The following is a 26,938-nucleotide window of genomic DNA, read 5'->3' as shown; positions in this document are numbered from 1 at the left end:
GGTTTGGGTGGCAGGGGGTAGCGTAAATGGTAATCCCTTGTTTTGGTGGCAGGTCTCTGCTCACCAAAGGAACTCTAGGCATAGGCAAGGTATGAAAGGAATCATTCCTTCTAGATCCTGAGAATGTTGACACCCATAGGCTTTTTAGATACCACTGTAGTTTCCTCATATGCAGTCTTGCATATGGAATTAGAAGAATGCAGGCGGCCATGAACCCCAAGGCTTGTAGTATTTGCCTTGCAGATAGCAGGGTTTTTGTGGCCACTTGTTTGAAGTAGGTTGTCAAATGAATTTGTTACTCTGGAGTAAAAAAAAGCCATCTGGGAAGTTGTATTCAAGCTTTCTCCTAGGAATATAATTTATTGACAGGATACCAGGTGTGATTTATTTTCGTTTATGGTGTACCCTAGACAAGTTAGCACCCTCTGTACAAAGGCCAGATGATTCAAAAGTATGCCCTGGCTTTCTACCTGAATTAGATAATTGCCTGGGTATGAATATATTTGAATATTTCTTTGCCTGCAAAATGCAATGACTGGAGCTAGGCACTTTGTGAATACCCTGGGCGCAGTAGATAAGCCAAAGGGCTGTGCAGAGAACTGATAGTGTGTGTAGCCAGCTTTGGAGCATAGGTATATTCTGCAAGATTCCCTGATTGGGATGTGCAGATATGCTTCCTTTAAATCTAGTGTTGCCAACCAGGCATCTCTGCCTAGCATAGGGAGCAACTGGTGAAGAGTCAGCATCTTGAATTTTGAATCACCAAAAATTTGTTTAGAGTAGACAGGTCCAGGATATGACGCTATGAATAGTCTTTTCTGGGTACCAGGAAAAGTCTCTAGTAGAAACCTTGTCCCTTTTCCTCTTCTGGTACCAACTGAATAGCCCCCATGCTTAAGAGAGAAAGTACTTGTTTTGGGGTCTCTGCCCACTGATTTGGGGGTAGATCTGCCAACCCGCTTGGTGTTGGTAAAGTGTGGAAGTGAAATCTGTATCCCTGGGACACTATTTAAAAAACATTTGTCCTGGGTAATGAGTTCCCAGTTCTTTGCATGAAGAGCAATCTTTTCCCCCAAAGGGGCAGTCAGTTGAGAAGTGCTTGGCAGTTTTAAAAAAGTCACTGAGACAGTTTACCATAAGGGGGAGTTTTACTACTCCCAGATTTGGAAGTGGAGACCCCCCACTGCTTAGTCCTGCGCGTACCATGGGACTGAAGCCTAAGAGCTCTGCTGGATCTGGGTTTGGACTGAAGGTCTGAAAGAGGCAGTAAAGGACCATTTCTTGGAAGACCAATGTCTACTAAACCTTGGAGGTTGTACTTGTAAAAAAAATCTAATAGTTTGCATAGCTTTAGCTTTTTCCTCCATCTTTTTAAGAACTTATTCTGCCTTGTTGCCAAACAGGTGGTTCTGGTTTAAGACAGCATCCAGTAATTTCGCTTCAACATGATATGGCAAGGATTGCTCCTTAAGCCAAGCATGTCTTCTAAGTGCAGACCCAGTTATAGCAACCCTGCAAGATGCCTCTAGTGAACCAAAACCACATTCCAAAGTATGTTTTCCAACTTGTACAGATGAATCCTGTAAATCCTAATTTTTAGCACAATCAGGAATCAACATAATTTTCTGTTTAAGCAATCCAATAATATGCTGCTGATACTTTAACATACGAAACTGGTAGTTTAAGGCCCTAATGGCCAAAGTTACAGAAGTGTATACCTTCTTACCCTATCGATCCAGTGCCCTGGAGTCTCTATCAGAAGGGGTAGGATTTTTGGCAGTAGTAGCTTTAATGCCTTTGGGTCCCTGTGAAATGGTCTCAGGATCCGCAGTAGGGTTTTTAAAAAGGAACTTATGAGAGTCAGGGACCCTGTCATATCTATCAGGTTTTCTGGGAGCAGGAGGTAAAGAGTCAGGGGCCAAGCTAGATTCCGAAAAGGCATCAACAATGTCTAGTACAGGAGGTATGGCTAAAGGCCTGTTCTGGGGGCAGGAGTAAGAAATCCCCATGCCTCTTTTTAGAATCAGAAAAATCCTGACTTTCCCAACGAAAATGCTCCCTGTGGGTATGCAAGGATTCACCAAAAGAAAAATCCTCCAGGGGGAATGCAGAGGGAATTGAGTCTTCAGCATCAGAATCCTCATAGGCAGATAAGGGTAAATCCTGGTCATCAGAGGAAACAGAAAATTCAGAATCCTGGTCAGAAGCATCAAAAGCAAACTCAGTCCTGGGTCTCAGAGGGGGAAGGTTGGCCATTCGTATTTGTGTTTTAGGCATAGAGGCCCGGCCATGTGGTCTAGGTGTCAGTTTTCTAGGTATGGTTCGAGTTTTAGGCCTTGAAGAAGAAGATGGCATTGGCTTAATACTTAAGTCAGTAGGCCTGAATACACCCTCAGAAGCCGGTGCCTGCACAGCGGCTCCGGACCCATACAAGGTAGAGACATCCATAGGTTACACAGTTGAAGCATATTGCGGCATACCAGACTCTTAATGGGTCTCAGTAGAGGCCTGCGAATCTGAAGTAGTTGGTATCAGGGGCTGCGAAAGCTACCCACTGAGTACCGGCGACTGGCTTAGAAGCATCGTCGGCAGCTTTGGACCTTGACAGCCTGTCTCTATCTTTCTGTTTTTTCAGAATGTTGGTAGTCGGATGGCTTTATCAAAGACATATCGGGATAACAGAATCAAGCACCAAAATATTTAGAAGTGTAAATATACAGACTACGGATAGTTCATGGCTTAAGTAAGGAACAAAACAGATAGCGAGGTATGTCGTGGTCAGGGCCTAGGCAAGGAGTGCAGTATGAATGAAAATCTTTATGAGGTATTTGCTTTCCACAAGTAATGCAAGAAGGTGATTCCATAGGATCCCTCGAGCTCAATGAACTAAAATGGATTTTGTCTCTCAGAGCCCACATAGAACCAGGACTCAACACAGCAGTCAGTATTAGACCAGCACTCCTGTAACAGATGGACACCATGTGTCTACCCATTTGATTTAGGATTTTTACTTTTTGTCTTGTTCTTATTGTTCATTTTCTGTTTTTCTTCTTTTTCTTTCACCCTTATTTTATCATCTGTTTTTCCTCCTCATACTTTCCTTCCCTTTCGTTCCCTTCTCCTTACCCTTCTATTTCCCTTCTTGTTTTCTCTCTTTTTCTTTCTTCTCCTTCTTACCCTTTTCCTTTATTTCCCTTTCATCTTCTTTTTCTTTACATATTTTATTCTTTCCTGTTTTCTTTTTCAGCCTTTTAGGATGGGCACACACATATATACATACATTTTATTATGTGACCATTGTATAATGTATACTACCCTTATATTGTCTTTCCTGAAGATTTAACATGGTGACTGAATGCCTGGCTACATTTAAGCTTTAATTTTGTCAGTATGAATAGGATACATCTTTCTACACTATGAGATGGAGACATGATAGCACACCCTCACTAAGCCTCTAGGTCTTGGAGATTTGTATTTAGCATATTGTATTGTGATATTCTATAGTAACTGACACTTAGATGTCAGCGTTTTAACATTTCCTTATTTGGTCATGACTTCCTATTTAGCCAATATAATATGCTAATGGCTGATTGTTTTGACTAATTGTTTTATTATTATGTGATTTATAGAGTATATAAAGATGGAGAGTAGTTGTATTGTTTGTAACCTGATGAAGCGCACGTTTGATGTGCGTGCGCTTCGTTTCTTTTACTAATTAAATCAGCTGTTGTTTTATTTCGTGGTGGTTCCAGTGTCTTTTTCATTCATTGTCCTCGTTGTTCCACTGGATTCCTTTGGATGGTCGTGCTGAGTTTGGTGCTTATTGTTGTTTTCCTGGCTTTTTTGCTCTTAGTCGAACATCACACGATGGAATTGCCCAACATAGAATTGGACTATAACCCTGGTCTCACAGGCAATATAGATAACTGGAATGATATCTTTTACCAACAAGAGAACTCTCTTCTTAACCTTATTGAACAAGGTACTACTGTCCCTTCCTTAACCTCGGAAACGGAGAACCTACAAGTGTTTTATGATCAGCTAAGATCATTGGAGAACAATCTGTATAAGCTCTATCGGCTAATTTGGCAGAGGAAACACCTTGAGGCATGCCTTCACTTTAAGGTGATTCCGCGAGGCATGCGGGTCCTCCATGCCGAGCTACGGAGATGCACATCCGGATCTATTACGAAGGTGGCAGATATTAAATATGGAACTTGGTAACAACTACATTCATTTACTTATCGACTACTTTAAACCAGTGGAAGAAGAGTTGATCAATAAGGTAGAAGGTGAGCATAAAATGATTACTCAGTGTTTTAAAAGTGACTATTGTTTGCAGAGGCTGAATAGTATGCTCAGACAATTGTCTCTCTATAGCAATAAGTTAGAGCAAATGAAGCTAAGAAAACTAAAAAGAGATCGTAAGGACTTTCAGCTTGGTCACATTTTCATGTGGCCGAGGACTAATGACAGCTTAACGACTGAAGACAATAATGAACAGATGACTGTTGGCCCGCTTACTGTTTCCAGCACGACCGTTACTCCTGACAATCTGCCTGATATTCCATTACTTAATAACACTCCCGTTCCTAATAGCACAACAGATGAGACTGCTACTCCTGCCCTTACTATTCCATGTAATCAGGAAGCCTTAAGAGCATCAGTGAATACAGGGGCGAGACCCAAGAACGGTGGACAGAATCTTACCCCAGGATCAACAGTGGCGCCAAATTTAAATTTTCCTCTACCTTACAAACACCGGGCGCTGGAGCGCTCCACAAGCAGAGGGAGAGGAAAACGCAAGCTATCGGGCGACAACCGCGAATCGAGAAGGAAAAAGAACTGAATAATTTGTTTTTTAACTTATCTTCTAAAACTTTCTCGGACATTGAATGTGCTGTGTTAAATAGAGGACTTTCCTTTATACCCTCCCGAGGGAGCTGTTTGTCTGATACCATGATTATGTTAAGGAAGTTCACCAGAAAACTAGCCATTAAATGTTTATTTAATGACACTGAAAATGTAGGTACATCTTATAACGCTAGGGTATTAAAAAGAAGGAGCACATTTGTACCCCATATTTCTGGTAACATTGATTGCTTCCAGAAAGCCTGTGAGCATGATTTATATCTGTTTTATAAAGGTGGGATACATAAGAGATTATTTGTGAACTTAAACATAGATGAAAAAAGGGCGTTAGACAACCTGGTTAATAATACTAACCTGGTTTTTAGACCGGCCGACAAGGGGGGAGGGATAGTAGCTATGGACACAGTTTTTTATACTGATTTGATGAACAATATGCTAAAAGATGATGTAGCTTACTCTGAGATAAACAAGACAGATGTGAGCTCTATAGTGAGAAATGTGCATGATACTATCTATGATCTCCTGATGACAAGATGCATTGACAAAGATTTATATGACTATTTAGTGATTGAATCTCCTTTAATTCCTCTCATAAAAGGGCTTCCCAAGATGCATAAAGGTCTGACTCCTCCACCTTTACGACCTATTGTATCGGGGAGGTTATGGGTCACGGAGAATGCCTCGCATTATGTTCAGTTGAAGCTAGGTCCTTTGGTAGGCCTTATTCCGACTATCTTGAAAAATTCCTTTGAGCTATTAAATGACTTAGATAATGTTATTCTACTTGATAAATTAAGACCTGACACTTTGATGGTCACCCTAGACATTAAGAACCTTTTCACCAGCATTCCCAATGACTTTGGAATAAATGCTGTCAGGGACTGTTTGATTGAATTAAGTGACCTAGATCATATAGATCAGCTAACTGTATGCTCTCTCTTAGACCTGATCTTGACTAATAATGTCTTCCTATTTCATAATAAGATATATAGGCAAACATGGGGGGTGGCCATGGGCACCCCCTGTGCTAATGCCTATGCTAATCTTGCTGTCTATGCATGGGAGAAGACTTACGTCTTTAATGACTATAATTTTACATCCAATGTCATTTTTTATAGACGTTATGTCGATGACATACTTCTTTTCTGGAATGGGGGGGTTGAATCCCTAGACCAGTTTGTTGACCATCTGAACTTGACTACAACTTTTTTGGAATTTACCCATGAATATTCCTTTATGCAAGCTAACTACCTGGATGTCACCATCTATAAGAATCATCATAATGAGATTACTACGTCCTTATACAGGAAACCATGCTGGAGGAATAGCATACTCCATTTTGGGAGTATGCACCCCAGATATGTGTTTCCTAATGTAGTTTATAACCAAATGTCAAGAATTAGGAAACTGTGTAATATCGATGGCAAGCAAGAGGAGTTGTTGGATTTTCAGGGGGAATGTTTTTTAGATAGGGGTTATCCCTCCCTATTGATATCAGGATATAAATATGACTTCTCCCAGCAGGACAGCGGGTCATTACATAGTAACAGAACAAAGAGGCATGTGACCCATGTGAACAGGCCTAGGACTAATAATAGAGTATATTTTGACATCAAATACACAAATGATGTCCAATACATCAGGGACATTATTCAAGGAAATTGGAAATTACTTACTATGGACAATGACTTGTTGAAGATAGTTGGTAATAAACCCAATTTTAGGTATAATAATTGTTATAACCTAAAAAGGCTATTGTGTAAGGACAATATCCAGATAAACACACTGGATATTAGAACTAATATTAAACAAGGAACTTACCCATGTAGGAAGTGTTGTATCTGTAAATTTATTGTTACTGAACAGAAGTTTGAACGTATGGACTTGGGTTTGATTTTCCAGCCCAGCTTTTACGCTACATGTGAGACTACAAATATAATCTATTTGGCAAGTTGTGACAGCTGTGAGGCTTACTATGTGGGTATGACCACACGCAGACTCAAAGATAGAGTGTACAATCATGTCTACGACATTAGGAAGGCTAATATTAGTAATCCCTTAGCCAAGCACTGCCAGATTTATCAGAAACATAGTTTTAAGTTTAGAGTTTTACAGATACAACACCCTAATAGAAGAGAAGGTGATTCCATAGGATCCCTCGAGCTCAATGAACTAAAATGGATTTTGTCTCTCAGAGCCCACATAGAACCAGGACTCAACACAGCAGTCAGTATTAGACCAGCACTCCTGTAACAGATGGACACCATGTGTCTACCCATTTGATTTAGGATTTTTACTTTTTGTCTTGTTCTTATTGTTCATTTTCTGTTTTTCTTCTTTTTCTTTCACCCTTATTTTATCATCTGTTTTTCCTCCTCATACTTTCCTTCCCTTTCGTTCCCTTCTCCTTACCCTTCTATTTCCCTTCTTGTTTTCTCTCTTTTTCTTTCTTCTCCTTCTTACCCCCCCCTCCCCCCTTTTCCTTTATTTCCCTTTCATCTTCTTTTTCTTTACATATTTTATTCTTTCCTGTTTTTCTTTTTTCAGCCTTTTTAGGATGGGCACACACATATATACATACATTTTATTATGTGACCATTGTATAATGTATACTACCCTTATATTGTCTTTCCTGAAGATTTAACATGGTGACTGAATGACTGACTACATTTAAGCTTTTAATTTTTGTCAGTATGAATAGGATACATCTTTCTACACTATGAGATGGAGACATGATAGCACACCCTCACTAAGCCTCTAGGTCTTGGAGATTTGTATTTAGCATATTGTATTGTGATATTCTATAGTAACTGACACTTAGATGTCAGCGTTTTAACATTTCCTTATTTGGTCATGACTTCCTATTTAGCCAATATAATATGCTAATGGCTGATTGTTTTGACTAATTGTTTTATTATTATGTGATTTATAGAGTATATAAAGATGGAGAGTAGTTGTATTGTTTGTAACCTGATGAAGCGCACGTTTGATGTGCGTTGGCTTTTACTAATTAAATCAGCTGTTGTTTTATTTCGTGGTGGTTCCAGTGTCTTTTTCATTCAATTATTTACTTTTACTGACATCGGTTTAGAGCAAGAAAAAGTTTCCCCAACAGGGTACTTCGCTTTTAGTTGGAGACGTCGGTTCTGAAACTCGAAAAAGAAAATTTCAGGAGTCAGCCGACCGGCACTTGTGAACTTGCTTCTGCTTCAGGCACCGGACGGCAAGAAAGACTGATGTAATGGCGTCGGCTGCATGTTTTATACCTCTGACGACCTGACATCACGGAAGAAGGGACAGCAACCGAAGCAGGACCTAAGACTTTGTTAATCAGGCCATCTGAGCGCTACTGCAAGCAAATAACCCAAATGTGATGACTGCAACAGTGAAACATGAAGAACATCGGAGAGCCTTTCCCAGGTGAAGGACAGAGCATCCACTTTCTAAGCTGGTCTGTGAGGAGTCTTGTGCAGAATTTGTCTAAATGGTAGTGCTGAGGGGAGGCAAACAGGTCTATCTCTGGGCTCCCCCATTTGTTTCTCAAAATGTTGAATATCTTTGGTTCCAGTTTCCACTCGTGGGTCCATGAGATTTCCGCTTAGGTTGTCTGCCAGTGAATTTAGTTTGCCTGGCAGGAATTGAACTTGCAGGTGCACTTGGTAGCTCAAGGCTGTGTTCCACAGAGCCATGGCCAGTCTGCTGAGAGGGTATTTATGGGTTCCCCCCTGCTTGTTTATGTACCACATAACTGATGTTGTCAGTCTTTACCAAAAATTGTCTTGGAAGAATGTGGTCCTTGAAGGCGGTCAGAGAATTCTGTACAACTAACATTTTCTGTTTGATTGATATGCAGGTGCATTTGACTTGGGTTCCATTTGCCCTGAATGCACTGCCCTGCCAAGTGAGCCCCCCCACCCATGCATAGTCTGATGCATCTTGTTGTTAGGGTTTGGGCGGCAGGGGGTAGAGTGAATGGCAGTCCCCTGTGGTAGCAGGCCTCTGCCCACCAAAGGAACTGCAAGGAATGATAGGAATAATTGACTCCAGGTCCTGAGAATGTTGACACCATAGGCATTACAGGAACCATTGTAGTTTCCTCATATGCAGTCCTACATATGGAATTAGTAGGATGCAAGAGGCCATGAACCCCAGGGCTTGCAGTATTTTCCTTGCAGATAGCTGGGTCTTTGGGGCCAGCAGTTTGAAGTAGGCTGTCAAACATGTTTCTCTGGCGTGAGGTAGACCATCTGGAAAGTTGTATTCAAACTTGCTCCTAGGAATCAATTTGTTGGCACGGTACCAGGTGGGATTTCTTTCCGTTTATGGTGCACCCCAGTGAGGTTATCAGTTTCTTTACAAATGCCAGATTTAATAGTACGTCCTAGCTTTCTGCCTGAATTAGACAATCGTCCAGGTATGGGTATATTTAAATACTTCTTTGCCTGCAGAATGCAATGACTGGAGCTAGGCACTTTGTGAATACCCTTGGCACAGTAGATAAGCCAAAGGGCAGTGCAGAGAACTGATGGTGCATGTAGCCTGCTCTGAAGCGTAGGTATTTTCTGAAAGATACCCTTACTGGGATGTGCAGGTAAGTTTCCTTTAAGTTCAATGTCGCCAACCAGGCATTTTCACCTACCATGTGAAGCAGCTGATGAAGAGTTAGCATTTTGAATTTTGGGATTACCAAAAAGGTGTTTCCGATAGACAGGTAGAGGATATTACGCCAGGAGTTGTCTTTTCTGGGTACCACGAAAAGTCTTGAGTAAAAACCTTGTCCCTATTCCTCTGCTGGGACAGGTTGAATAGCCATGACACTTAGAAGAGAGAGAACCTGCTGTTGAGCCTCTGCCCACTGATTTGGGGGTAGGTCTGGCCAACCGTTTGGAGTTGGTAAGGTGTGGAAGTGGAATCTGTATCCTTGGGAAACTATATTTAAAACCCATTTGTCTTGGGTAATGAGTTCCCAGTGTTTTGCATGCAGGGCGATCTTTCCCCCTAAGGGAGCAGTCAGTTGAGCAGGGCTTGGGAGGTTTAAGGTTAAGTCATTGTGACAGTTTACCATAGGGGGGTGCCTTACTACTTCCAGCTTTGGAAGTGGGAGCCCCCCACTGCTTAGGCCTGCGAGTACCTTGAGACTGTAGCCTGGGTGGTCTGCTGTTCCTGGGTTTGGCCTGAGAAGGCCTGGAAGAGACGGAAAAGGACCAATTCTTAGAAGGCCAATGCCTACTAAATCTGGGAGGCTGTACTTGCAGGAAATCTTTAACAGTTTGCATAGATTTAGCTTTTTCCTCCATCTTTTTAAGTACTACTTCTACTTTTTTGTCAAACAGGCAGTCTTTATTTAAGGGAGCATCCAGTAATTTAGCTTTAACATGATCTGGCAATGTTTGCTCCTTAAGCCAAGCATGCCTTCTGAGAACAGACTCGGTGACAGCCGCCCTGCAAGATGCCTCTAAGGAGTCAAAACCACATTGCAAAGTATGTTTACCAACTTGTTCAGCACAATGCATTAAATCCTGTAATTCTTTATTTTTCAGCACAGTCAGGAATCATCATCATTTTCTGTTTAAGTAATCCAATAATATGCTGCTGATACTTCTAACATATGAAACTGGCAGTTTAAGACCCTAATGGCCAAAGTAGCAGAAGTGTATACCTTCTTACCCCATCTGTCCAGGTCACTGGAATCTCTATCAGAGGGGGTAGGGTTTTTGGCAGTAGTAGCCTTAATGCCTTTGGGTCCCTGTGAAATGGTCTTTGTGTCAGCAGTGGGATTCTTAAAGAGGAAATTGTGAGAGTCAGGTACTCTAATACCGGTCAGGTTTCCTGGGAGCCAGAGGTAGCATGTCTGGGGCCAGATTTAGATTCCAAGAAGGCATCATCTACAATGTCCTGTACAGGAGGGACAGCTAAAGGCCTCTGTTGAGTTAGGAGTAAGATCTCCCCTAAGCCTCTTTTTGGAGTCAGAGTAATCCTGGCTTTCCCAGCAGAAATGCTCCCTAAGAGTGTGCAAAGTTTCAACAAAAGAAAAATCTTCTGGAGGGGAAGCAGCGGGTATGGAGTCCTCTGAATCAAAATCCTCATAGGTAGATAAGGGCAAATCCTGGTCATCAGAAGAAACAAATTTCAGAATCCTTATCAGAAGAATCCTAAGCAAACTCAGTCCTAGGTCTTTTAGAGGGGGAAGGGTGGCTTTCCCTAATTAGAGTAATAAGGTCTTCAGCCATTCTTATAATTTGTTTTTTAGGCATATGGGCCTAACCATGTGGTTTGGACATTGGTTTTCTAGGCGTGGATAGAGTTTTAGGCCTTGAAGGAGAAGATGGCGTCTGTTTGATATGAAAGTCAGTAGGCCTGAATACAACCTCAGAAGCCAGTGCTTGCACAGCAGCTCCAAACCCATCCAAGGTAGAGACATCCACAGTTTCCAAAATCGAAGCATCCTGCGGCATACAATGGGTCTCAGTAGAGACCTGCGAATCTCAAATAGCAGGTATCAGGGGCTGCGAAAGCACCCCACTGAGTACCAGCATACTGGCGACTAGCTTAACGGAAGTGTCGCTGGCAGCTTTGGAGCTATGCGGTCTGTCTTTATCTTTATGTTTTTTCAGAATGTCGGTAGTCGGATGGCTTACCGAAACCATTTCTGGATAATTAAACCAACTACCAAAATAGTTTGATGCAAAAAAGAACAGACGATAGTTCAAGGAATGAATAAGGCACAAAACCGACAGCAAAGGACGTCGTGGTCTGGGCCCAAGCAGGAATGCAGTACAAATTAAAATCTTTAGGAGGTATTCGTTTACCACAAGTAATACAATTGTTAACTTTACTGACATTGGTTCAAAGCAAGAAAAGGATCCCCAACGGGGTACTTAGCTTTTTTGAAAACTTCGGTTCTGAAACTCGAAAATGAAAATTTCAGGAGTCTGCCGACTGGCACTTGCAAACTGCTTCTGCTTCGGGCACCGCAAGGCAAGGAAGACTGATGTAATGGTGTCTGTGCATGCTTTATACCCCTGACTACCTGACATCATGGAAGAAGAGACAGCAATCGACGCAGGACCCAAGACTTTGATAATCAGGCCGGCTGACTGCAACAGTGAAAACGAAGATCAGCAGATATGTAAAACCTTACCATAACCATAGGTTCATAAACCCAACCATAAAGTACAGTTTTGTACCTACCATAAATGTAGATGTTCGAGTGCTAATACAGCTGCAGTAATCACAGATGGGGTTTTCTGCCGTCAGGCGGTCCCTCGGTCGGCCAAATTCCAAAGTCTAGGTCCGGCATTGGTTGTTGTCACTTTCTTTCCTGACATCAGTGAGGCAGGGGTATACAAGACAGCCGACACCATATTCTTCAGTCTTTCTTGCCCCAGATGTCAGGTGCCCCCAGAAGGAAGGCAATACATAAACTATATTTATATATACATGCAATGCAATATAATCAAAAATCTGTAGTTGCAAGCAAATATACCATAGAAGGATAACCCAATCAGGTTGTATGAAGAGGGGTTAGGCCCTAGGCCTTTACCAAGAGGGGAAGGAGGGAGGGAAAACTGTACTGCAGCTGTATTAGCACTCGAACATCTACATTTATGGTAGGTACAAAACTGTACTATGTTCATTGTGCATACACAGCTGCAGTAATCACAGATGGGTAGAATCCCAAAGCTATGCACAGGGTTGTTGGGCACTAGGTGGAACTGGGATGAGCCAGAATGCCCTGCAATACAGCAGTGACAAAGCCTGCTCTAGTTTTGGAATATAAAGGCAGGTGGTAGTGTTTTGTGAAGGTATGCACAGAACTCCAAGTGGCTGCCTCCAAAATATCTTTGGTAGGAACTCCTCTGAGGAAGGCTATAGAGGTAGCTGTGGCCCTGGTGGAGTGGGATCTGATGCCTGTAGGGACATATTTTCCATGATAGGAGTAACAAAACCGTATGCAGTGGCCTTATCCATTTTGAAATTGTCTGTTTGGTAACTGGCTTCCCTTGAGCTCCTACAGCATAGGACACAAAAAGTTGTTCTGATTTCCTGAAAGGCTTTGTTCTGTCCAAATAATAACGTAGCTGTCTATGGACGTCTAAGGAGTGTAGCAGCCTTTCCCCTTTGTTTTGAGGATTGGGGTAAAAGGTAGGTAAGTGTATGGCTTGATTTAAAGCTACCCTGGATACCACTTTAGGCATAAATGACGGGTTGGTTGAAGGAAACCCTGTCCTGATGGAAGTTGAGAAAGGGCTGCACAGCCATGAGGGCTTGTAGTTCCGAAACCCTACGAGCTGAGGTAATGGCCAGAAGGAAGGCTGTTTTCCAGGACAAATATTGCAAATCTGTTGAAGCAGCTGGTTCAAAGGGAGGCAATGTTAATTTTTCTAGAATGTAATTAAGATCCCAGGCTGGTATTGGTTGTTTCCTTGGTGGTCTTGTATTCTTAGCCCCTCTGAGGAACTGTCTTAAGAGTGGGTCAGAGAATAAGGGTGGATCAGTGTTGAATTCTGCAGAAATGGCTGAGGCATGGATTTTTATGGAGGAAAATGAAAGTCCACTGTTCAGCAGCTCAGCTAGATACTGTAATACCAGAGGCAAATTCAGTTTTCTAGGGTCCTGTCCTTTTTTCTCATTCCAAGAGCAAAACCATTTCCATTTTGCGGAGTAAGCCTTTCTAGTAGATGGCCTTCTGGCCTCCAAAATGACATCCTGCACCTCTTTGGGGAGTAGGGTCTGTTGTGGTGCTAAGGAATTTTCCATGCAGCGAGACTGAGTGTTTTCAGCTGACTGTGAAGAGTTTTGTAGTTGTGCTGAGTCAGCAGAAGAGGCATTAGAGGTAGGGACCAGGGAGGAGTATGTGTTAGGCTCCTCAGGAGTGGGTACCAGTGTTGTCTTGGCCAGTCTGGAGCAATCAGTATCAACTTCGGTCTGTCTGCTCTTGCTTTCAAGAGTACCTTGGGCAGAAGAGGCAGAGGTGGGAAAGCGTAAACTGTCCATGCTGTCCAACTGAATGAAAGGGCGTCCACTCTCCAGGCCTTTAGATGAAAGGTCCTTGAACAGAACTTTTTCAATTGATGATTCCTGTGGGAGGTGAAGCGATCTATGTCTGGCCTCCCCCACGCTTGGATTATCTTTGTAAACACTTGAGGATGCAACTTCCATTTGTGTGGATCTGTCATATTTCTGCTTAGATTGTCTGCCAGCATGTTTTCCAAACCTGGCAAGTACTGTGCCTGAAGTTCCATTTGCCATTCCAGAGCCAAGTTCCAAAGTGTCATGGCTAGTCTGCAAAGGGGATATGAATGTGTTCCTCCTTGTTTGTTTATGTACCACATTACTGTGGTGTTGTCTGTTCTTATCAATAATTGTCCTGGATGCAGGAGGTCCTTGAAAGCTTAATTGCATTTATCACTGCTAGCATTTCTTTGATTGATGTGAAGGTGCTTTTCCTTTTGGGACCATTAGCCCTGAATGCACCTGTCTGTCATGTGCACCCCCCAGGCGTAATCTGAGGCATCTGTTGTGATGACTTGATTTGCTTGAAGCTTGCAGAATGGGAGACCTGTGTTTGTTTGTCATGCTTGGGCCCACCATAGAAATTCCTTTTGCAAACATGGAATTATTGGTATTATTGTTTCCAAACTGTGGCTGTGTTGAGACCATAGGTTTTTAGGTACCACTGAAGTTTCCTCATATGCAACTTTGCACATGGGATTAAAAGAATGCAAGATGCCATGAAGCCCAGAGCCTGCAGGATTTTCCTTGCAGTAAGCCTGGTACAATTTGCTAGTATTTTGAAGTACTGAGTTAGTTGCCCCTGTTTTTCTGGCGTATGATAGGCCATCTGGGTGTTTGTGTCCAACATGGCACCCAGGAAAGGTATTTTCTGAGATGGTGTTCGCCTGGATTTCTCTTTGTTGACTGTGTATCCCAGGGAATTCAGTAACCGTGTTACATAAGCCAGATGTTCCAGAAGTACGTGCTTGCTGTCCGCTTGGATCAGGCAGTCGTCCAAATAAGGGTAAATTTGTATCCCTTGAAGTCTGCAATAGGCAATTACTGATGCCAGGCATTTCGTGAATACTCTGGGCGCAGTAGATAAGCCAAAGGGCAATGCAGAGAATTGATAGTGAATTGAACCTGCAAGAAATCTGAGGTATCTTCTGCAGCTTTGTCTGATTGGGACATGCAGGTATGCCTTCTTGAGGTCCAATGTTACCAGCCAAAACTCCTTGCCCAGCATGGGAAGAAGCTGCTGTAATGTGAGCATCTTGAATTTTGGTACGAGTAAGAATGCGTTTAGGATGGATAAGTCCAAAATGGGTCTCCAGTCGGTTCCTTTCCTTGGTACCAGAAATAGCCTGGAATAAAAACTTTGACCTTGTTCGTGAGTAGGTACCTCTTGAATAGCTTTCATGTCTATGAGCCTTGAAATTTGTAGTTGTGCCTCTGCCCTTTGATTGTGTGGCAGGTTTGGCATGCCTCTCATTTTTGGAAGTGTGTGAAAATGAAATCTGTAGCCTCTGTTTATAACGTCCAGGATCCATTTGTCTGTTGTGACAATATGCCAATTTCTTATAAATAATGTAAAGGATATAAAAACAAGATCGGAGAAGCGGAACACAGCAGGCAAAGACAAAATCCTCTTCTTAGTATAATATCCACCGCTAAGCAAAATGTGACAAAAAGGTTTCCGAACACTCTGAAGTGGTTTAAAAGTTTATTGCAAAGAACGAGTTAGCGCTTTCACCTATTCAGGCTTCCTCAGACTCAACACTGCAATACTAACAATAATTGATTATATACGCTAGCAAGCTGGAAAAACATTCAATCAAGGCAATTAAAACATCTGCAATCAAAACAAAATAAAGTGCTAGTATAGACAACCATTTAAAGCACTGGTAAAAGATATATAGTAACAAAAAAAATTGTAGAAATACTATATAATCAAAATAAAACTGACTAAAGCATACATAACCCAAAGATATATGTAAGTGGCTATATGCTGAATAAATATAGAAATACACAAGGTATAAAAAGTATACAAAATATAAAAAATATAAAAATACATGGCTCAAGTGATATATTATGTGTATACCTTTAATCTCCTCATTTTCAGGAAGGGTTTAACCGATAATTTAACATTCAAGCCTGGTGGGGTATCAGACCTTAGTCTCATGATCCAAAAATTCTCTCTGCCTTCTGTGTGTGTCCTGGTATCCCCTCCTCTACTACTAATGCTGTCTCTAAAATCCTAAAACTAAAAACATGGAGGGGGCCACACTCTCAAGTACATGTCTCGCTAAGGCATTGTTCTTATGTGCCATCCTGATACTATAAAGATGTTCACGTATGCGATCTCTAAAGCTCCTGTTGGTCTTACCAACGTAGAAGGAGCAGCACATGGAACAGTTGGCAATGTAAATAATGTTGCTGGTCATGCAATCCCCATGTGCCTTGAGAAAACACGAGTGATTGGTTACTGGATGTATGAAAGTAGAACTAAGGTTAATGTAATTGCAAAAATTGCAATGACCACAGCTGTATGTCCCACTAATGGAGTGGAAAGTGGTGGGTCTATAGATCCCCTGTCACATAATAATCTTTTGAGATTCTTCTTGTTCCTGTACCTGAAGACTGGAATTTCACCCAAAGTGTCTCTAATCTGAGAATCTGCCATCAGAACCTTCCAATGGGTCCTAACAACATCCTTAATATCACCAACATCAGTGGTGTAAAAAATAGAAAAAGCTGTGTGATGTATAGTGGATGTACTAGACTGCCTGACCGAGGCTGTCTGGTTGACACCTACGGGTGAATCAGAGAAATATGGGGCAGCAGCTCCTGTACTTATATCTAGTATACTCTCAGTGCCTCTAAATATGTCATTGGTGCTATAGCCTCTATGTATCAGCCTATGATGTAGTTCACTCATATCCCGTTCAAAACCAGAGTCACTAGGATTGTATCTTGAAACTCTGGTGGCCTGTCCCTTAACAATGTTGTTGAAGACATAGGGAGGATGCATGCTGAGACGATGTAACAGAGTATTCATGTGACAGGGCTTCCTGTAAACCCCTGTGTTGATCAACCCACTAGGTAATTTCTCAACAAAAATATCTAAAAATGATATCTTAGTAGCAGATATTTCATGGCTGAAACTAAGATAAGTGGTAGATGTGTTTATGGAATGTATAAAACTCAATAATTCATTGTGATCACCTTTCCATAAAAAGAAAAGATCATCTACAAAGTGTCTATAGAATAAAACATGTTCCATAAAGGCAGGTAAACCAAAACAGAATGTACTCTATGTGAATAGAAGGGAACAAGGTCCTTAGCTAAGGGCTGATAAAATTGCACATTACTCAACATAGATAACATCCTATTGACATAGTGATCGGTGTCCATCACTACTATACCACCTCCTTTATCTGCTGGTCTGATGGATAATTCTACATCCCTGGACAGCTTTTTTAAAGCAATACTCTCCTGAAACGTAAGGTTATACCTGCTGTAAGAGCGTTTCTGATTGCTGTCTCTCATCTTATATAAATCATCCTCTACTAGTTTGCTAAAAGCAGCCAGTAGTGGATGTGGCTGAAGCACAAAAACACTAGGGCGGTGGAAACCTGTATTGGGAATAGAGTACATTCTGTTTTGCTAAACTTGTTAAATAGTAATTTGATAGATAATAACATTTTCTTGTTCTTAGATGTGCCTACGCCCATCATTCCATTAATTAATGGTCTACCTAAAATACATAAGGATTTGAGTGATCCACCCCTAAGACCAATTGTAGCTGGTAGGGGATGGATAACTGAACCAGCCTCCATTTTTATAGAGAATAATTTGAGACCCATTGTAGATAGTAATACCTATATCCTAAAGGACACACAACAGTTTTTGCTAGATCTTTATGATCACTTGAAAGGTTTACCAGAAGATACTGATTTCATTTTTGTGACAATGGATGTGCAGTCTTTATTCACTGTCATACCTAATCAAGTGGGTATAGATATGGTTGGTCGCTATTTAACTCGTGAATCAAATATGATTGAGTCCAAGGTCAGTTTATTGATTTCCTTACTACATTTGGTCCTGTCTAATAATATTTTTTATTTTAAAGGGAGATGCTTTTTACAGAAGGATGGCATAGCTATGGGCACTTCTTGTGCCAATAGCTACGCCAATCTGTTCATGGCCGAATGGGAGTATGAGTACATGTATGGCCTACCTGCCTTTATGGAACATGTTTTATTCTATAGACGCTTTGTAGATGATCTTTTCTTTTTATGGAAAGGTGATCACAATGAATTATTGAGTTTTATACATTCCATAAACACATCTACCACTTATCTTAGTTTCAGCCATGAAATATCTGCTACTAAGATATCATTTTTAGATATTTTTGTTGAGAAATTACCTAGTGGGTTGATCAACACAGGGGTTTACAGGAAGCCCTGTCACATGAATACTCTGTTACATCGTCTCAGCATGCATCCTCCCTATGTCTTCAACAACATTGTTAAGGGACAGGCCACCAGAGTTTCAAGATACAAACCTAGTGACTCTGGTTTTGACCGGGATATGAGTGAACTACATCATAGGCTGATACATCAAGGCTATAGCACCAATGACATATTTAGAGGCACTGAGAGTATACTAGATTTAAGAACAGGAGCTGCTGCCCCATACTTCTCTGATTCACCCGTAGGTGTCAACCAGACAGCCTCGGTCAGGCAGTCTAGTACATCCACTATACATCACACAGCTTTTTCTATTTTTTACACCACTGATGTTGGTGATATTAAGGATGTTGTTAGGACCCATTGGAAGGTTCTGATGGCAGATTCTCAGATTAGAGACACTTTGGGTGAAATTCCAGTCTTCAGGTACAGGAACAAGAAGAATCTCAAAAGATTATTATGTGACAGGGGATCTATAGACCCACCACTTTCCACTCCACTTAGTGGGACATACAGCTGTGGTCATTGCAATTTTTGCAATTACATTAACCTTAGTTCTACTTTCATACATCCAGTAACCAATCACTCGTATTTTCTCAAGGCACATGGGGATTGCATGACCAGCAACATTATTTACCTTGCCAACTGTTCCATGTGCTGCTCCTTCTACGTTGGTAAGACCAACAGGAGCTTTAGAGATCGCATACGTGAACATCTTTATAGTATCAGGATGGCACATAAGAACAATGCCTTAGCGAGACATGTACTTGAGTGTGGCCCCCTCCGTGTTTTTAGTTTTAGGATTTTAGAGACAGTTAGCATTAGTAGTAGAGGAGGGGATACCAGGACACACACAGAAGGCAGAGAGAATTTTTGGATCATGAGGCTAAGGTCTGATACCCCACCAGGCTTGAATGTTAAATTATCGGTTAAACCCTTCCTGAAAATGAGGAGATTAAAGGTATACACAATATATCACTTGAGCCATGTATTTTTATATTTTTTATATTTTGCATACTTTTTATACCTTGTGTATTTCTATATTTATTCAGCATATAGCCACTTACATATATCTTTGGGTTATGTATGCTTTAGTCAGTTTTATTTTGATTATACAGTATTTCTATAATTTTTTTGTTACTATATATCTTTTACCAGTGCTTTAAATGGTTGTCTATACTAGCACTTTATTTTGTTTTGATTGCAGATGTTTTAATTGCCTTGATTGAATGTTTTTCCCGCCTGCTAGCGTATATAATCAATTATTGTTAGTATTGCAGTGTTGAGTCTGAGGAAGCCTGAATAGGTGAAAGCACTAACTCGTTGTTTGCAATAAACTTTTAAACCACTTCAGAGTGTTCGGAAACCTTTTTGTCACATTTTGCGTAGCAGTGGATATTATACTAAGAAGAGGATTTTGTCTTTGCCTGCTGTGTTCCGCTTCTCCGATCTTGTTTTTATATCCTTTACATTTGACTCAGTGTTTGGAGAAGTGGTTAACTCCACGTCCTTGTTATATCCTCTGATTATTCTTATAAATAATGCCAGCTTTCCTCCCAAGGGTGCTGCCAGCTGAGACTTGCTTGGCATGGAAAGAAGGAAGTCATTGGGTTTGTTTCCTGTATTGTTGTGCACCGTCTTCGCCACCTCTTGGTGCTGGAGTTTGCCATTGCCTGCCTCTGCATAATCCTTGTGATTGTCCTCTGCCCCTTGTGCGCCTGTATCTACCTCTTTGGGGCTTGTCCGTGGCTGGAAAGGACCAGTTTTTAGAAGGCCAATTTCTGCTAAAACGTGGTGGTTGAACCTGTAGAAAAGCTTTGACAGTTTGCATAGATTTGGCTTTTTCTTCCATTTTCCGTAGTATCTCCTCAGCATTAGTACCAAATAGCACATCCTTTTTTAAAGGAGCATCTAGTAGTTTAGCTTTCACATGATCAGGCAAGCTTTGTTCCCTAAGCCAGGCATGTCTACGAATGACTGATCCTGTAACAGCAGCTCTACTTGAGGCCTCTAGGGCATCATAGCCACATTGTAAGGTGTGTTTACCCACTTGTTCTGCACTATGCATCATATCCTGCAACTCCTTCAAATCTGGTTGTTCAGGTTGAGACATTTTATTTCTTAATTGTGATAACAGAAACTGCTGATATTTAAGCATATGAAACTGACAATTTAAGGCCCTCATGGCTAGGGTGGCCGAGGTATATACCTTTTTCCCCACCTTTCTAAGGATCTTGACTCTCTTTCGGAAGGTAGTGGATTCTTAGCAGTCGAGGCCTTCATTCCCTTGGGGCCTTGAGAAATGGTTTCAGGGTCAGCATTATGGCCTTTGTACAGAAATTGGTGGGAGTTAGGAACTCTGTAGTACCTATTCAGGCTTGACTGGGGCAGGAGGCAGGGAATCCGGATTAAGGCAAGCCTCCGAATAAACATCATCAAGTATGTCCAAGACAGGAGGTATCGCCAGAGGTCTGTGTTGAGGTAAAAGAAATTCCCTAAGTCTTTTCTTGGAATCAGAAAAGTCTTGGCCTTCCCAATGGAAGTGTTCCCTCAAGGTGTGCAAGGTTTCCCCAAAAGAAAAATCCTCTGGAGGAGATACAGAAGGAATGGACTGCTCTGCATCAGAATCTTCAAAAGGGGAGTAAGAGTGTTCCTCTACATCAGGATGTTCTGAAAAAATGGAGCCCTGATCAGAAGGGGGAGAATCTTTCTCCACTCTGGGTCTCTTGTCTGGAGGGGGTTGGGAACCCCTGATAAGAGTAATTAAATCCTCAGCTATTTTAAGCATCTGCTTTTTAGGCATGGGGCCTGGAGATGGGCCCTGTGCAACAGGCCTCTGGGGATGCCTGGCTGATTTGGACTTAGTAAAGGCCTTAATGGAAAAGGAAGATGAGGGTCTAAAGACACCATGAGTGGAAGTGGACCTGTCCACATTAGGAGGCTCAACGCTCACAGTGGCTTCGGTGGTTGTAGTCTGGGTATGGGCCGAGGTACCTGCGGTCTCGGTTACAGAAGACACCGCCAAAGAAGTGTCGTCGGTAGTCAGGGACTGCATAGGCATCTCGCTGAGAACCGGACCACGTGTAGCCAGTTTTGGCGTGGTGTCGGTCCTTGTCCTTGCGTTTTTTTTGGACAAAACGGTAGTAGGAGTCTCCGACGACATTTTATAATCAAAGGCTTTACCAAAAAGGTGTTGGGCGAACTCCGCCTGACGCTTAATAGTGCGTTTATTGAAAGTAGTGCAAAAGCGACAGCCCGAGACATTGTGGTCTGGGCCTAAACAAGGTATGCAGAGGGAATGGAAATCCTTATGCGGTATTTGCTTCCCACAAGAAATACAATTGTTAACTTTTTCTGACATCGGTCTGAGGCAAGAAAAGTTTCCCCAATGGGGTACTTAACTTTAAAGAAGACTTCGGTTTCCAATTTTTCGTAAATTCAGGAGCTGGCCGACCGGCACTTGCGAACTGCTTCTGCTTCAGGCACCGCGCGGCAAAAAAAGACTGAAGAATATGGCGTCGGCTTGTCTTATATACCCCTGCCTCACTGACGTCAGGAAAGAAAGCGACAACAACCGATGCCAGACCTAGACTTTGGAATTCGGCCGACCGAGGGACCGCCAGACGGCAGAAAACCCCACCTGTGATTACTGCAGCTGTATGCACGATGAACATCCACAGATGTCCCTATCTTCCATGTTGCAGTATTCCTGGTGTGGGATTTTCCACCTCAGGCGACCCCGTACGTTGGCTCCTATACTAAAGCTTCAGCTTGGCTGTTGCAGTTGCATGGGACGTCACATTTAGGGCCATAAACCAGGGACCTTAAATGTGACGTCTGCTTGCCCAAACCTCAGAACTTGAAAGCCCAGCAGGACAGGAGTAAGTAGAGTAGCCAATTATGTCAATCATAGGATCAAGGAGCCATTTTGTGGGTAAATTGGTCAACGGGTAGGGTATAACCCCCCCAAGAGACCTAAGACAGACCAGTAATGAGCAACAGAAAAAGGATAAGGGGGTTAAGGTGGGTGGGAAGGAACACTGCAACATGGAAGAGGACATCTATGGTTATGGTAAGATTTTACACAACTATTCTATGACGTATTCCTATGTTGCAGTATTCTTGGTATAGGAGAGTACCACAACTTAGTTGGAAGGAAGCGAGGAGGTAGAAGAAGCTGATTTCACAAAGACCTGCAGAATCGCTCCGGCAAATCCAGCATGTGCTCTGGAGACATTCTCTAACTTCTAGTGTTTGTTGAAAGTGTGAATGGTGGACCATGTGGCTACTTCTACTAATGGATGCAGTGTCCACGCCTTTTAAGAAGGCTTTGGAGGCTGCCACTGCCCTGGTAGAGTGAGCTTCAACTCCCTGTGGGAGTCTTTTGCCATTGTGTGAACATTGGCAAATAGTCTTTCTAATCCAACATGCAATGGTTTGTTTGTAGACTGCCCTGTCCAGGGTCCTGGGGTGGAAGGAAACAAAGTTGATTGGATTTTCTTACAGATTTTATTTTGTCTAGGTAAAACCTTAGCCATCTGTGTACATCCTGGGAGTGGAGTATTTTCTCTCACTTTCATTGGTGGAAGAGGGGTAGAAGGTGGGTAGATGAACAGATTGGTTTAAGGACAGATCATTGACCACTTTGGGCATAAAGGAAGAGTTGGCTCTTAGTGCTACCCTGTCCTTGTGGAAAGTAGTGTATAGAGAGCAGGCCATTAGGGCCTGTAATTCAGATACCCTTCTGGCTGAAGCTGTGGCCAATAGCAGGACTGTTTCCCATGGGCACAACTGCAGAGTAGCTGTACTAATAGGTTCAAATGGAAACTGAGTTAGTTTTTCCAGGATGAAGTTCAGGTCCCAGGGTAGTGGGATGGGTTTTCTTGGTGACCTTATGTGCAAGACCCCTTTTAAGAATAGCTTCACATCGAGCCTGGCTAGTAGGGGAGGTTCTAGTGGCAGGCAGGCTGAGATTGCTGAAAGGTGGACTTTCACTGAAGAGCAAAACTGTCCCCCCTTTATTAGTTGACACACAGGCAAGAACTGGGGGGGGGATCTGCGATGCATGGATCCCTACCTTTGCCCAGACACCATTTTGAAAATCACTCCTATTTAGCAGAGTAAGATTTTCTTAAAGAAGATTTCCTGGCCTCCCTCAGGACTGACAGCACGTCCTCTGAGTAGTGGTGCCTGAAGGGAAGTAGAAGTTTATCACCCACAGTGTCAGTGACATCTGCAAGTGTGGGTGGATGAGGGTTCTTTCTTTTGTTATCACAAGACCCACCTTATGGGGTAACTTTGGGGTGATTGCCCTTGGCTAGATTAAGTAGGGGGTCGTCATGGTCCATCTTTTTGGGGACCAGGGACAGTCTTGAATAGAAGCCTTTTCCTTCCTGCCCTAGAGGGACAGGTTCTACTGTGCCCAAGTTCAGAAAGTCTTTCAGAATCTGTGGGAAGAGGTGCCTCTGATTTTTTTGGGGGGAGGGACACCCCTTAAGGGTGGCCTTCCTTTCCAGGAAAGGAAGTACCCTTTTCTGAATAATAGCCAGAACCATTTGTCTGTGGTGATGGAGGGGAGACAGTGGGAGTGGCAGGCAGAAAGAGGGAGGTGGGCAAGGCAGTCACGCATTGTTGGGGCCTCCTCCATCTTGAAAGGGCTGTCTAGAAAAAGGCTGAGAGACAGCTGGCCTGGAAGGGGTTTGCTTCTTGGACCCTCTACTGTGTCTGGAAGAGGTAGGTCTAGCTAGGGCAGGGATTCCTCTGACATAGGTGGCTTTGGCAGGATAATTCCTGTAATATTTGGGAAAAGGAGACACCAGAAGATGCTTGATGTCTTGCAATTCCTTACTCTTTTTCTGCAGATTTTTGAACAGGTCTGCTGACTGTTTTCCAAACAAGAAGTTAAGGCCTAGAAGGGACTCTAAGATTTTAGACTAAGTCTTCTGGTAAGTTCCAGACATAGCCAGTAATCTCTCCTAAGTACAGTGGGTAGATGCTGCAGAGGCCTCTGCAGCATCATAACTACATATAATGAAATATCTGGCTACTTAGGCAGCCAGAGATAGTTTGGAAGAGATGTCAGATCCAGTGGGGCAATCTGGTGAAGCAGCCAGCAGAGTGGAGGCTTGAAAGACCAGGTCCAGAGCACATTTGGTTATATGGGTTTGACAGTTGATGGCTCTAAAGGCCAATGTGGAAGAGGAGCAAACCTTCTTTCCAATTCTATCCATTGTTTTGCTATCTGTCTGTAGGTAAGAGAGAGGCAGATGGAATCCGTTTGGATTGTTTATCTGGTAAAATGGCAAATCATAGCAACATCTGCCAGGCATGGTTTGACTAGAAATTTCTGGTCATCAGGCACCTTGTAGAAGCAGTCTGGCCTCTTAGGGGCAGGTGGCTGAAAATCTGGTGTCTTAGATGCTGAGGCAAAGGCATCTAAACAGGCAGGGATGACAGGTGGAATGGCAGAAGGGGAGGGAGATTCCACTTGTAATAGTTCAAAATACCTTTTTTGAGTATCAGACTTTTGAGAGGTATCCCATTTGAAGAATTCCTTCATTATGGTTATGGTCTCACCAAAGGTGATATCCTCTGGAGGGGAGTCCCCTTCAATGGATTCTTCATCTGAAGAATACTACTCCTGAGGAGAGGCTATTTAGGAGTTTAAGATGTTTATTCATCAGAAGATGAATAATGGGTCTCGTGCTCTTCCCTGTCTTGTGAAGTAGGTAGTGGAAGAGAGGAGACTGAGGCAGGCCTAGGGCTGAGGAGAGGAAGAGTACATGTAAAGGAGGCTGAGGGCCTAAGGGCCATAAAGGCCTGCATCAAAGATGAGGTGAAGGACTGCCAATCAGGTAGGCCTTCGGTGGGTGTACCAGATGTTTGGTTTTCTGTTTCTTTTTTAACTGGGGTAGTCTTAGGCATAGGCCTGGAATCGGATGCCTGGCTAAGGGTAGCTGTTTCGGGAGGAGGTATTACGGTTGGTGGTAGCCAATGTCTGGGTTTGCTCCGTGGACATGCTTGTCAACTGCGAAGCGGCTTCCTCGAAGGTCAAAGTAGACATCTGTCAGACGTCCCTCAACTCCTAAATCGGTAGCTGGCGGGGCATCCAAAAGAGGAGAGGCAGTGGAAGAGGGCCTAGGAATCTTGGCCTTCTTTTGCAGAGGTTCAGTCGGGGCTTCTGAAACGGGATCCATCCTAACTGCTAATTTTTTTAAGTCGTTGGTTTTCTAGGTAAAGATTAAGTGCAGCCAGATGGCTGCGTAGGGTCTTGTGAACAAAGGACTGACTGAGACAGCAAGCGGTGTGATCGTGCTCTCGGCCTAGGTAAAAAATGCAGCAGTCATGCATATCTTTATGGGGTATCTGGCACCCGCATTGGTATTTGCCCTTTTTTGCTGACATAGGCTAAAGTTTACTACAACAGACCAAACTTAGCTAGAAGTTAAAGAAAAAACCACAACAGGGTACTTGGCTTTTAGACATCTTGTGGTGAAGAAGCAAAGCAGACGATGCGACAGTCATCTGCGACTGAAAAGTTGAGGTCTGTGTGTGCAGACGTCACATTTAAGGTCCCTGGTTTATGGCCCTACGTGTAACATCCCACGCAACTGCAACAGCCAAGCTGAAGGTTTTGGATAGGAGCCGACATACGGGGTCGCCTGAGGAGGAAAATCCCACACCAAGAATACTGCTACATAAGAATAGAAGGACATCAATGAAAATCCCCGAAACAAATACCCAACGGATGTCCCTTTTATGGCAAATGTTATATGTGCCTTTATGTGACATCCCACATTCAGGCAGTGGCTTTAAGCTTTTGTATACAGGCCGGACGTCACGGCATTGGGCAAAATACAACCCATATGTGAAGAATATGCTAAACTGAATAGAACTTCTATTGTTTACTGTCCTTTTAATTTTGTGTGTGTGCACCAAGTTACAGAAGAATGTAAAACACAGGTTCTTGTTGCTTTTACTTACATATCTAAAAGAATACTTGGGCACAATTACTTAGTACAAAAAACAGCAATTTATGTTATTGGTTAAACTGTTTCGGCCTACAGCCAAGTCAATGAGAACTGCTGTATATTCACATTTGGTAAGACTGCATTGTCAACGGGTAATTGGATGTCTCTGGCTTCTTCCAGAGTGGTGGCAGTACTACCAGGGCAGGAAGAAAGCTGTAGTCAACTGGAAAATTCTTCCAGCCTTCCATGGGCAATATGTGTATGTGACTATACTGTGTGAGAAAGGTAGCAGGGGCACTGGTTCAGAGAGAGAGGAGTGAAAGCCTCTACTTTTTCAGTGATTCGTTGTCTTCCAGTGCCACTTGAACGGTATCTGCCTTTCACACTTTTTTGAGCAAATGATTCCCAAAATAGGCTGGCTGAGTTCTCCAGTTCCCTACAGCCTTCTTCCTGGCACAAATTCTGCCACCACCCTGAATTAGGACCAGTGACACTCCACTTACTTGCAGCTCTTAAATAAACCGGACATGAAACTGTACCGTTAACATTTCCTGTAGGTAGTATGCCTAGCAGTCTAATAGGAGACTGGTAGCACACAGCTCATTAACCAGTGCCAGTAATGACCAA

General features: G+C 42.6%; 1 protein-coding gene across 2 annotated transcripts in view; it reads right to left on the bottom strand.

Moving 5' to 3' along the window:
• Positions 1-26,938, bottom strand: part of STAG2 (stromal antigen 2) — a 3,222,550-nt gene that overhangs the window by 2,081,565 nt on the left and 1,114,047 nt on the right. The gene's annotated exons all lie outside the window — the stretch shown is intronic.

This window comes from Protopterus annectens, chromosome 15.part0, assembly GCF_019279795.1.
Source record: "Protopterus annectens isolate FY-2018-M chromosome 15.part0, PAN1.0, whole genome shotgun sequence".
In the NCBI taxonomy this organism is placed as follows: Eukaryota; Metazoa; Chordata; order Ceratodontiformes; family Protopteridae; genus Protopterus; species Protopterus annectens.
This window is presented reverse-complemented; position numbering and strand designations above follow the sequence as displayed.